At 43.0% G+C, this 13,034-nt stretch overlaps 1 long non-coding RNA gene across 1 annotated transcript; it reads right to left on the reverse strand.

The window, feature by feature from the left end:
- Positions 1 to 4: 4 nt before the first annotated feature.
- On the reverse strand, positions 5 to 11,231 carry LOC121071829. The gene is made up of 4 exons (XR_005820811.1): positions 11,101 to 11,231; positions 9,439 to 9,581; positions 3,930 to 3,997; positions 5 to 201 (listed from the first exon to the last, which is right to left on the reverse strand). It is a non-coding gene; the product is annotated as an uncharacterized LOC121071829 (long non-coding RNA).
- Between the last annotated feature and the right edge of the window lie 1,803 nt (positions 11,232 to 13,034).

Below are 13,034 nucleotides of genomic sequence, written 5' to 3' on the forward strand. Positions count from 1 at the left end.
GGCAGTACATATGACTGTTCAGTGCTTGTTGGAGAGGGTCTTGTTTGCTTACCAAGGCGTCTTCTTTGCTTTTTCCCACAGTATATGTTGACAGTTCAGCACTGCTGTTTCCGGTTGCTTTGACTGTGGTGAACATAAGGAGTTCTGGATGATTTCAAGTCTTCTATTCTTGGTAACAATGAACAGAGGTTCCTCCACGCACTGCACGACATGGATGTACAGGGATTAGTTTGGTGTACAGGGCTTGTTTGGACAGTTTCAACAGATTTTTAGGTAAGTTTGTGCCATGAACCTGACTCAGTTTCATTACGCATTTCTCTGTAGGTTTCCTTCTGCATTTCATTTTCACAGGTCACTCATAACAGCCACTTGAACGCAAATCATGAATAAAGAAGATGACTACAGACTAAGCACATCCATTCCAAAAATCCATCTGCCTCACAGTACGGGAGATCCAAAAATCAGCTAGACTGGTGATGGGACAAAACAGGACCAGAGTACCCATGACTGCAACGGGCCACTTTTAAAAGGCCACTATAACAGTGATATATGATGTTCCAAGAGCAGCGTACCCCAGAGATGCCATGTCCCATTTCTGTGGTAGCAGATTTTTGCCCTCTGCAATATTCCGGTTCCTTGCACCCAAGTTGTTTGTATTCATCTCTCAGCCCTGCGAGCGGGAGCAGAGGAGAGGAAGGTTCCCTCATACCTGCCCCACCATTACTGTCTCTGCAGGGAGAGGAAGCTTTCCATCACTGAGCACCCAGAGGCTTTGCAGGGCTCTTTATAGCCACCTCTGCATCCCACGCCTCACAGCGCACATATGGCAGGAGAGAGGGTGGCAGTGCCTGTGGGGGCTCAGATTCAGGTGCTGCCAGCTGCTGGCTGAGGGCAGCAGACAGACCAGCCACCTTCCCTAGGGACTGGGAGTGTCCCCAAGGGTGTCCCTGCATCTGAGCGCTGCACTGGTCCCCACCCTCTGCATCAAACTGGTGCTGCTTTATCAACAAGTGAGGGCAACCCAGCGGTTACGCCTTTGGAGTCCTGTGTGTTCTCAAACACAACTGTCTAATTCTTTACACTGCAATAAAAAGCTGAACTCCTTTCCCTACAAAAAACAGGCCAGAGAGTGGGAAGTGGGGGCTTGGAAAGAGAAAGAGAGTGGGCGAGAGATTAAACAGCCTCTGGTATTCAGTGCCTGTGGATGACAGTTTCAAAAATATTTCTAGGGGTATACTTGGCAGGCACTTGCCTGTAATTTCCTTCTAGATACATATAAACAGCAAAAGCACACAAACGGCCTCTTACTCAAAGAGATATAATTATCTTAATTGTTGTACACGTACAAAGACGGTATAATAACTGCCTAGGGCACCTCTCCCACCAGTGCCCCTTCCTCTTCCCCACACGCCATGCGACCTGTCCTCACCACACAAAAAGGCCAGACTAGAGCACAGGCCTCTGGCACAAGAAGCTGAAGAGGTTTGTGTTTCCCCAGTGCTGACACAGCACCTGCAGCCCTCAGTTTCAGACAGGGTCCTGGAATCCCAGGAGATGTAGGGACTGCGTTCCCAATGCTTTTTAAAGAGTTGTGAGTGCCTGTTTACTCCAAAATCCTCTGAAAATCCTGCAGTCACAGACCCACAAAAAATATTAACCGAGTGGCAATTTCCTCTAATGTGCAGAGGCAATTCCCCAGGGGCAAAACACTAGGTTACAAAGAAGAGCATAGATAAATGAAGGGGAGATTGGGAAGTAGGAAAAGAAAATGATGAGAGGAAAGGATAGAAAGAACAAAAACAGGGAGACAAGGGAGAGTACAGGGAACAATAGGCATACAAGCTGAAAAGGACTCTCATTGTCTTGCTGTTGCTTTCTGCTTGGCTTTGATACTTCTTTCTCTGTTTTTGTTTTGTTTTGTTTTTCTTTCCCTGAAAATCATTGAAACATTTTTATTTTGAGGGAGAAGAAATGGAGAGGTCTGAGGCAGAATGACTTCTGCCACCTCTGTGGTCCCAGCCAGTTGTGTGGGAACTGTGCGCTGTCCTTCCTGCTGCACTGGATTTGACACCAGCTCGGGAGGGTGGCAGGGAGCAAGAGTGAGAGGAGGGTAGGGAAGAAGGAATAGCAAAGGGAAGGGAAGAACAAGGTGCACAGGCCTTGGAAGGAGGTCCTTGCATGGGAAAAGGTAATCAAGCAGATGAAATGCGCAGAGGAAGAGACTTGTTAGCCTGGCCATGCAGCAGCAGCTCCAGGCTGTCTAAAGAAGCACCTCAGCAACATAGAGCAGACCTCCAGCGCTGGCCGAGCTGCTGCTGCTGCTTCCCGCCAGCAACTTTATCTGGGGATAAAGAACAAAGGCAGGAGAGAAGGGGAAGGAAGGAAGCAGGGAGCTGCCTCCTGCCATCTTCTAACATCAAACAGCTGCAGGACATCAGCCTGAGAACCCTTTAAAATGTGATTCTTGTTGCCCACTAAAGCGGGCAAAAAACTTTTTATTTAAAATAAACAAAAAAATAAATCAAACTAACATCAGCATTGGGAATGTGAAGCCATAATCCCTGACTGGAAGCCAAGCCCTTCTGAGTCCAGCAGAAGAACACCCATGGCTTCCCACCCCACGGAAGGGGTGGGAAGCAGAACAGCTATGCCCTTTGTGACTTTTTTCCCAATCCCAAGGCTTTGTTATGGTTTGCAAGCCTTGCCAATCACCTGTAATGCAGGCAACTGGATCACCTCTGCAGGCAACTCTGGATTATCTCTATAGCCAGGCACATAGAACAGGGAGGCTAGTAAAAACAAGAGCCAGCCCCAGAACAAACTCCTTGGGGTACTGGCATGTTTCAGCAGGGCAGGGATTTCCCATAGGAATGATAGGTGTATGTTACTAATGTGGATATTGATTTAATTTTTTGAATTAACCTGACATACTACTGCCATGCAAATAAATGCTATATGTTTGTACACAGGCTGAACTCAATCATAAGCTCATAATGCAAATAAAATCATAATGCAAATGGCTGTCACACAGTAAGCCCTTGGATATATGTGCAAAAAGTACCATTGCAATTAAAATGTGAGATACTAATTCAGAAAGTAGACTGATAATGAGTAATTTGTTCACTGAATTAACTAACCTGCTAGCTACACGAACGAATGGTAATTACAGGTATCATGAAACGGAGTCACACTGCGTAGCTGTGCTATAATTATATTTGCTGTATTAACGTGTGACCCTGGTATTACAATGAGAAATGAGATGAAAAGCAGGAGAAAAATCCCAGCTCAGGATCCAGGCAGGTGGAACAAAGCCACAATGGTACGTAGAAAGCTACTTTTACTGACTTCACAGCTCCCTGCCAAAGATACACGCCGCACACATCTCCGGAGTGACAGAGCAATCGCACAGATTTGTGCTGGTTTTGCACACACACACTGCTCTGGCTTAGTATCAACCCTGGAATCACTGCTTTGTGCCACTACCAGTGACAGGCAAACTCCCTAACAGGAGTAAACTGTCAGCTGTACAAATTCCATATTTTCCCTGCAGTATATTTGGTCCTGGCAGGCTTGTTGTTGAATGCACGTACATCAGGCTGGTGCCAATGCACTCTCCTCCTCCTGGTCCGTTCTGCCTAAAGCTAAAGAGTTGGAAGGAAGAGTAGAGACTGTTTTTGCTGGGTTTATGGTTGCTGGGTTTTTATATATTGCTTTTCAAGTGGCAAAGCTTGCTGATTAGCTCTGCGACCTTTCCAGTGCCCAGTCAACTCAGAAGAGGCATGGGAAACACTCTGAGGAAAAGAGCTGGGAGGAAAGAAAGCATGGGAAAGTAGCCAGAAAAAAAAAAAACAAAAAAAGAGAGAGAGTGGGAGAAGGAAATGAAGGGAATCTGTTCGGAAGAGCAAAGAATATGTCACAACAGTACTTACAGATGCCCCCTCTGACAAATACACATCTCCAGTCGCAGGCCTGACACATTTTGTCTTTATTGCCAAACCTGAAAGGAAGAAGACCTGGTTGTACTTGTGTAACACTGCCATCCAGTGCTGCAAGTGTGCCCCAGGCTGCAGCCGCACCTCTGCACCCTGACCCATCCCATCCCAGGGCAAGACCACTGCCCCAGCAGGGCCCAGTTGTCACCATCCTCAGAGTCATGTCCTGTGTTGTGGTCCCCTGCCCACAGATGCCCTGGCGGGGCTCCAGCCTGTGGAAGGAGTGGGGTCTGGAGGGCTCAGCCATCCTTCATCACTGGGACACCTGGAGCATTGTAGATCACATCATTGAACTCTTCTAGAAAGCCACTGAGCTACCTTCCCTCTCCTCTAACAACTTAAGAGCTTTCTTTAAAATTAAGAATATAAAAACAGCTCTGTTAGATTACGTCAAAAGGCTAGAGATTTTAGACTCACTGATTGTATTGGCTGGAGTAGTCAGAAAGGGCAATTTGTCACCATCATCTCCTTTGCCACAAGATCATCCAAAGGAATAAGGAAGTGAACCCATCCACATATTTCCCCCACTGTTCTCCAGATCTTTAACAGTCCAAGAAGGAAGACTTCTATGCTAAATACAGCGACAAGTAGTTGCATGCTCTTGGGCTTGAGAACCAACATAGGGTTTGCTGGTGTCCTCCTTTCTGGAAGGGGGACACTGGTGCTCAGCCCACAAGGCAGATGGAGTCGCAGACCACACATGAGGATGCTGGCTGGGTTTTCCTCTAATGGTCGCTACAGTTAAATTTGACGAGAGGCAAATTTCCTACATTTTAGAAAAATAAAGTTTAATCTCCTGCAAGCAGCCAGGACGGATATTCTCAGGCATCTTTCAGTCTTGACCTGATTTTTTTTTTTTTTTTGAGGTGGCTACAAAGATCCGACTAATGTTTTGAGACCAGTTTTATTTCAAGACCTCTCTCATAATAAATATGATAGGTTGATTAACACAATCCCAAATAACTCACATGCAAAAGCATCAACATATGCAAAAGACAATCTTTGTCTTTCTCTTGCTTCATAGCACAGCTTTTCTTTTTTTGTGATGCTTCTTCAGAGTTTTGTGCAAGCCTTTCCCATGCCAGCTCATTCCCTTTTATAGAGGAACAATTTTCTTCTGGATCCATTTATCAACTTTCATCACAGAGATATCTGGAACTTCTTCACTACTAACTAAATTGATAAATTTGCTTCTGAATAATTATAAAAATAGCTTCCTTCAACTGAACAGCAGCAGAATGGACTGCAATGAATCACAAAAATAGATCTGTTGGCTTTTGAACATGCTTCAGCAGGAAAAGTGCAGCTGAATTTGATAAAATACAGCCACTTTCTCTGCTGATATGCATATTCAGGACAAACTCTGCCTTTCAAAACCAGGTGAATCTGAAAGAAAATCTTTGAGGTAAAACACAGAATAATGTCCTGCATGGCTGAGGGAGCATAAACAAACAAATGTTTTTTCTTTATTTTACTGTAGCTATATTTAGTTAATATTGAATGGATGGTTTGAAAATTTAATGTAAGGATTGATAGTGGGGATTGTGTTTTATTTCTTGACTTGCAGAGATGCATCATTATTAATTAAAGCTTACTGTACCTGCTGAAGCCAAGTGGACAGCACGGGGTATTTTCCGTTTCTTTATGCTTAAGGTTTTTTAATTAAATTTCCAGAATATGCACAGTAATAACATCATTTTTCAAAAAAAAAAAAAAAAAAAAAAAAAGCATCCAACTATTGATTAATGTAGGTGGAAGGATACAATAATTCTTTTTACCTAGGAAAGTAAGTCCCAGAAGTTTGGCTTTGATTATTTGTTGTTTCTAGGCATTAGTTTTGGCTTACTCTATGGACAAACATTAAACTCCAGAATTCTTCCAGGTGAACTTAAAATCAAAATCTGTTGGGAAGAGAGATCTATGTTCAGTTTTTTATGTTGCTTCCACCTGCTCAGCTAACGCTCAGCCATCACTTCTCATTTCTGATAATTAGAAGCTCCTCTTTTGGTCTTCAATAGCAAGGGGGCACAGCACAGAGCATCACCTCTGTCAGCCTTTCAGCACCAACCTAATCTTGAATACATGAACTAAGCTCTCTGTGCTTCACTAACAACATTTCAGATGAGGATAAATACCAGAATCAAAAGGTTGTTATGAGAATTATGTGCATTCCTTTAGAAAAAAATAAACAACATTTTTCAAATGCAGATCACTACTAGCAGCACACCAGAGGGTCATTATCCTAGAGTTCCCAGTTTCCAAGTTGGAAGAGCCTCTCTGCTTGGCCAACTCAGCAGCACAATGTTCTTTAATGAACAACCACAGTGACCTCTGATACTTCACAACTACAAACAAAAACATCAGGGAACAACTGTGGTCTTAATACAAATATGTATGGTGACATACAATGATGACATCGTAGTGATGAGGTGAAAATCCTCACTCACAGAGAGCTCACCTTTAAGGCCTAAAATGCAAACTGTGCATTTGTATAACAGAGGGTTGCTGGTCCCTGTCAGTACCAGCCAATTATGGTGCCACTGTCAGTGTGGGCAGTGAAACCTGCTGGCTCAGTTTCCATCATTGCTGGCATCCTTATCCCTGCTGGGAAAAGTGCAGGAGAAAAAAATTATTTTAAACATGAAGGTGGGCCCTCCTGTTTTTAGGTTCCTGACATTAGTACCTAGTCGGGAACAGATTAACCGAAGCAACACCTCTCCAAAAATCTGGTGTGTGAAACAGCCCAGCTGGGCAACAAGCAGCCAGAGGACTCAAAGACTGGTCTTAGCTGAAGGTCAGGTCGGGCCCTCACCCAGGGCAACATATTGATGGGGAAGGGAAGAGACACAGCATGAAGGGGAGATCCTCAAAGGTCACAGCAGCTGCACCTTAGCAAGTTGGGGGTCCTCCAAATGTATCATAAAAATGAGTCTTGCACATAAGTGATTTCTTTTAACCATTCTTCAAAGGCTATTGCTTGCTGTTCCCCCCACTCTGTGGTCCCAGCATAGCACTGTATTCCACAGTCGTCATCCACAGAAATCTAGATTTTCGTACTCATCTTTCTATTAGCCCTTAAAGTCTTTTGGTGCCAGAAATGCTCCCAGTTCAATAACACAATTGCATTGAAGGAGACTGTAACAGAGGAAAACAACTAAGTTTCTCTGAAGTGGAATCAATTTGCAGCAGATTTATGTACTTCAACTAGGTGTAGCACTTGCCTTGTATCCAGACACAGAGTCATAGATGGTCTTGATGGAAAGTCCCATTCATTTCCCTCAGTCAGTTCTCTGAGGTCCGGGGGAGGAATGCTACCCACAGTACAACTTTGAGGCCATTGTCACATGCATTTCTAAACTAAACCGTCTTCCGTTGTTGAGCATGAACTTTGGCAGACAGAAGAAGAGCACTGTGGGGAATTTTAGGCCTCACTTTACTCAGATAATTAATATCATATAATGCTGTCTCCCCGTTGCCTCCCTTCCTGCATAGTTATACAGGCTAAATCTACAGAGACATTTTTACTTCATTCAAAATGCAAATCCTCAGAGCCCCTTTTTCAGCTGTTGCCTAATTTTGGAGCTGGCTAAATTCCCATGACATCTAAGATCCCATCAGTAAAACTCTCTGGTTGCTTATGTTTCTGCCTCTGGGCCTGCCCAAATATACTCAAGCCCTGACAACACTGAATAACTCAATATTTCAGTCCTACAGGGATTCACAGATAAGGCATTCCTCTTCCAGCAGCTGTATCTGCTAACCAGGATCGTGCAGGGATTTCTACAATGGAGAGCTAGCACAGATGATACCTGCAGGCAGAGGATGGTGGGGCAGCAATAAGCTGCCATTGCTTTAATCAAGAAAAGTGGGGATAAAGATGGGGAAAGTATTTCAGAAGAGATGGTTGTGGTGTGTTTCCTTCACTCTTGGATATTCTGGCAGTTAAAACACTTTACCTAAATCTCACGGGAGGATTTCACTGACCAGGTGAATATTGTGGATACAAGCAGGACAAGCCAGGTAACCAATGCCTTGGATGAGCAGCTTGAATGACGGGAGGTGCCCCATCGTTCAAACATGTGGCTCCTGCTCCTCTCCCAGCATTTGCTGCTAACCTTCTCAGAGAGTCTCTGACTCTGCACGGCAGCTTTTGTAGCTCTTGCTAAGTACCTAAACCTCCACATACTCGGGCTGCTCATTTCACTGGGCAGCAGGGCACCTAAGAACTCGGCACAGAAACACAAAAATTAAGTTCCCTGCATGACTTAGTCTCTACTTTGCAAGTGAGTTTTGCTTGGGAATCTTATTTTTTTCCACTCAGATGCCCAAAAGCTTGCAAAGCAGCAAATTAGCCCTCTGGATATAATTATGCATATGCATCAGTAATGGGAGTAATTGCACCATCTCAGTCACATTATGTAGTGTACTCACTTGAAACCAAGCTAAAGAAATACCACTGGTAGCTACAGGAAGACAGACCAGATAAGATGGCACCAGATGCAGTGAGGCTACCATGTTGTCACCAAACCTACTCTGGTAATTACTGGCCACAACTCTCCCCCTGCAAGCAGGGCTCTCTCCATCGCTCCCTTCTGATGAAGGGCTACTATTAGACTGTCACCCCCTGCAGGAGATCCCCTTGTATGAAAGTCAGAGAGCCACAGGAAGAGGTTCATCTCCTGACTGTATATTCACTAAGAGCCTCAAACAAATTACCTGGCTTCTTCACCAGGGTTGCCTATGGAATAGAGGCACACACCGGGTACTCATGATGTCAAGCTGAAATAACTCACGGCTTGCATCTGCACTGGCAATCCTGGGTTGCTGTGTGAAAGGGAAAATGAAGCGCAGGGAAAAGCTCCTCGTCACCCACCAAGAAGTCCCAGAACACTGCTCATATCCTGCACCAAGCTCAGCAACACCTTACTTGAAACAATACAGGGTCCTGGCCACCACTCCAGGGGAGGCCTTCCCCTCACTCAATAAGTTACTTCAGTTGAACTAAACATGTGAGGCAAACCAGAAGTGCTCCCCACGGACACCGTGCAGCATGATGAAGTGCTGGAGATGGTTTGCGTGTGTGACTGGTGCAGGCCTACGAAGGGAAACCTGCGTTAGTCTGAATTTGTAGAGAAGTGTATTATTTACTTTGCTGCTGGACCACTCTTGCTTTCCCAGAAGTCATGGTTCTAGCTCAGGTCTCTCGGAGGTTTTAGCCAAAAAGTTCAAACGTCTAACACCCAGGTGGTTCACAGCTAGAATGGCACCTGCCATTCGCACAGCACAAGGCAGCCCTCTGGCTGCCTGCAGTGCTCAGGTGTCTTCCTGGGGCCTTGCTGGCTCAGAGCACTCTCTACCAAATGCAGTTTGCCAGTTTTGCTATCAGTCACTGGTCTGTCTCCAAACACTTGGCACAACCGCAGTGTTTCAGAAAAAAGTCACTTACCTCCCACTTCTTTCTCCTTTCTGAAGGCCTGCAGGTGTTTCCATCTTCTTTGACGCCATGCCAGTTTTAATTCCTTGATCCCAGCAGTAGCTTCAAAGGTCTCCAGATGCACCCCATGTTGTTCAAGCTCACTCTCCTCCTACCTATGATCTTATAATTAATAATTCAGAAAATAGCAAATAATAGAAATTTGGCACAGTTATCCTCTCATTTGCCTTCATCAGATACAGTCAGATTTAAAGATTCATAACAAATCATCAAAGAAATGTATTTCCAGATGACATAAAAATTGCATTGAGAGAGGGCTGTGTTACAGCACTTGGGAACAAAAAATGTAGACCCTGCACTCCTGAAATGACAAAGCAACTGTCAACAGGAGGTTTTATTTAAAATTATAAATGAAACAGCAAAATTTTAGGAGTTTAATTTCATGCAACGTTGATAACCCAGAATAGAAGTTCTTGGACAGGTTACAACCTTCTGTGCCCACACAATGAAAGTTAGTTGTTTGCTGGCAATAGAGAGATGTGTTTTTGGAGAGCTTCTTGAAGAAGCAACAACCTTTTGGCAAAAATGGCATGTCTGTCACAAAGTATAGCTAGGTCTCACCAGGTGCAATACTGATGGTGAGGGATGATTGATCTATGGAGCTAAAAGCATGTGGGGGAAATTGCATCAATCCTCAGGGTAGCAAGCAGATCACACGCTTCAGCTGTGTGGTGTTTTGTGTACAGGAGACAGGGTAATAAAATGACTTGACAGAAGCTGTTTAATGCAAGAAGGTTTTACTATCTGATTCTCAATCATTTTTCATGTTATGCTGACATTCGTCTTGGCAAATAGAGTTAAAAACGAGTGCATAACATGACCTCCATCCTCAGTGAGTGGAAAATTCTGAGTAGGTATGTGATTAAAACTTGTTTTCCATGGGTTTATGTAAATAAATAGATTACATGACAAAAAAGGTTCAAGGCATTTGCATATGGAGGTCAAGTGAGTGACACCAACCCAAGAACAAAGAAGATCAAAGTGCCACTTGGCACACACAGGTTAACAATGAAAAAACACAACATGTTTATATGCAGCAAACCTTTTAGTGCTGTGTATTTAAAGTAAAATGGCATGCTAGTGTATAAAAAACACTTCTGACACCTTTTTCCTTCTATTTATTCCAAAAAGCCAGGACAGTCATAGGTTGATTTATCTGCATCATTAATTTAAACACCTTTGGCCAAGACAGGAAAGTACAAAATCTGTTCTGCACATACCTAAAATACATCCCTACAGTTGTAATCATGGAATTAGATAATGCTATTTGGCAAACAAATTTATAATCTGAACACTTGCAGGAAGACACTTGAATTCCATTGATTAAAAACACACGGATATTGATAATATATTACAAAATGTTCCCTGATCATTTCCATGTATTTAGAGCACATAATGGTTAACATGGTGCAGGGGTCTCATCGTTACAAAGTTTGGAAAGGTATTCTGTAAAGATGTGGCAAAGCCATCATGTTGCATAGATTACTCTGGGCAAGTCTTGATGAAACCTTTGCACAGAGTGCAGTGCACAGCATTCACCAGCTTTGTTCCAATAATATACATTTTGACTGAGATTTTTCAAGGTTTCTTCAAAATGTCTTTTAAGACACCTACCTTGCTACAAAATTGAACTCCAGCATCTTGATGTCTTCAGAAACTAGATGCTAGTGCCAACTCTCAGGGAAAAACTGGGTATTCATTTCCATTCCAGTAGTATAAAACTTTTATTCTTAGTCCTACAGAATCAAGGACTTTGAAACCTACAATTTAACTTTGAAGAAGAAAACATACTTGAAGAAGAAAATCTGTTAGTTGTATAGGATTATATCCAACCCACCATACTACCAAAGTAAGTCAAACATGAGTATAACTCTGAGGAGTGAGAAAAGAAGAAAATTCAGGGTTAAGGAGTTATGTCTGCAGAAAGCAATGATTCCTTTGCCAAAAAGAATAGCAAACAACACCTCTGGAGCTGTTCAGAGAGGCAGAAACCCAACTATACCTCTGAGAGCTGGATGAAAAGGCAGGATGCAGGTAACTGTTAAAGATGAGTGTTTTTACAGTTCAGCACACAGGTTACCCATACCTTAAAACATGCCAATTTTTTTTTCTGTACATGCAGAGATGTACACAGGCATCAGTGAATTGTATTTTCAGTTGCGGAAAAAAAAAATAAATTCCTTCCATTACAGCACAAACACCTGGGTATAGAGTGAGTTGCCTCCAATTACAATACTGTCCTTCTTTAGAAGGTCCCAGGCTATACAGAATAAAAAATGCATGCTTTCCTCCTCCTTCCTTTTCCCCTCTTCTATCACTTGCTGCAAAGATTTGTTTCTCTTCTGAGAAAAATAACATGTATTTCAGCATTCACTTTTAAGTATTCATTGGTGAATTTAGTGTTCTTTTGTGTTCTTTAGTGTTCCAGCTTGCCACATCATTTTACCAGAGCACATTAATCTTGATTGGTGAAAACTAGGATTTTATTATTTTTTTTAACCTCTGCTCAGATCAGTGTTATATAAACAGAGTTTATAGCCAGTGAAGCCTGTGGCTCTTCAACATCACAAGGAACAAGCACAACCAAGATTCTGGGAAGTTCCACCTGAAACAGTGGGAAACTTTTGCTACTCCCCTTGACAATAGCCCTTGAAGAGGGAAAAGATATGTATATGCATGCGTATACAGGTATATATGTATATACAGACAGACACACAGATGTATATATGTGTGTGTATGCATACACAGAGTAAAAGAAGAGGGAGTAAGTTGGATTTGAAAATTGATGGCTCTCCCTTCAGAGAATTATCTAAAAAGCAAACCCAAAATGGGTGGGACTTACCCTGCTTCTTCAGCACTGTTTATCTGTCTCAGCAGACTTTGCACCACAAGAAACTCTAGTAGTTTTGGTCCTAGAAAGAATCTTTATCATTTTCTGTCTCAAGAAAGGCCTTCAGAAGGTTGTTGTCACAAGGGCAGGAAAGCATCCTTCAGGATTTCTGCTTCCTTTCACCTAGGATTTAAGATACAGAATAATGATGAATATTCAAGTTACTTTCTCTCACTCAGTTCAGCATTAATCCACATATCTCCAGTGCATTATCTCTATGTAAGCTAACAAACACCAGAGATATATGTAAGACAGGACAGAGAAGAACTAGCGAGCTTCAATTAAATGGTGACTGAGCATGTGAATGGCCACTTGTCAAAAAAAACACCACAAACACTGTGTACCCTGACACACAAAATTGATGACCATGGTAGTCACGACATCGGGCACCTACGCAAATTCTGAAGGTGAGAACAACAGGAGGGAAGGGAATTACTCGTGATGGGAGTCTACAGGGGGTCTTGGCTTTTCTCTCCTTCACTGCACTACTGTGTTAAATTGTGCAGTCACTGGTAGCATCAGAAAACAACACAGTGGCTGTTGGCAGCATAGAGACTGCCAAGGACTAGGTGAGTCAGAGGAGTAAGAAGGAAGACTAGAGCAGAAGAAGTAATATCGCTCTTACAATCATTTTAAGCGATTTTTTATCTATGCAAAT

The sequence above is a fragment of the Cygnus olor genome, chromosome 5 (assembly GCF_009769625.2).
Source record: "Cygnus olor isolate bCygOlo1 chromosome 5, bCygOlo1.pri.v2, whole genome shotgun sequence".
In the NCBI taxonomy this organism is placed as follows: Eukaryota; Metazoa; Chordata; class Aves; order Anseriformes; family Anatidae; genus Cygnus; species Cygnus olor.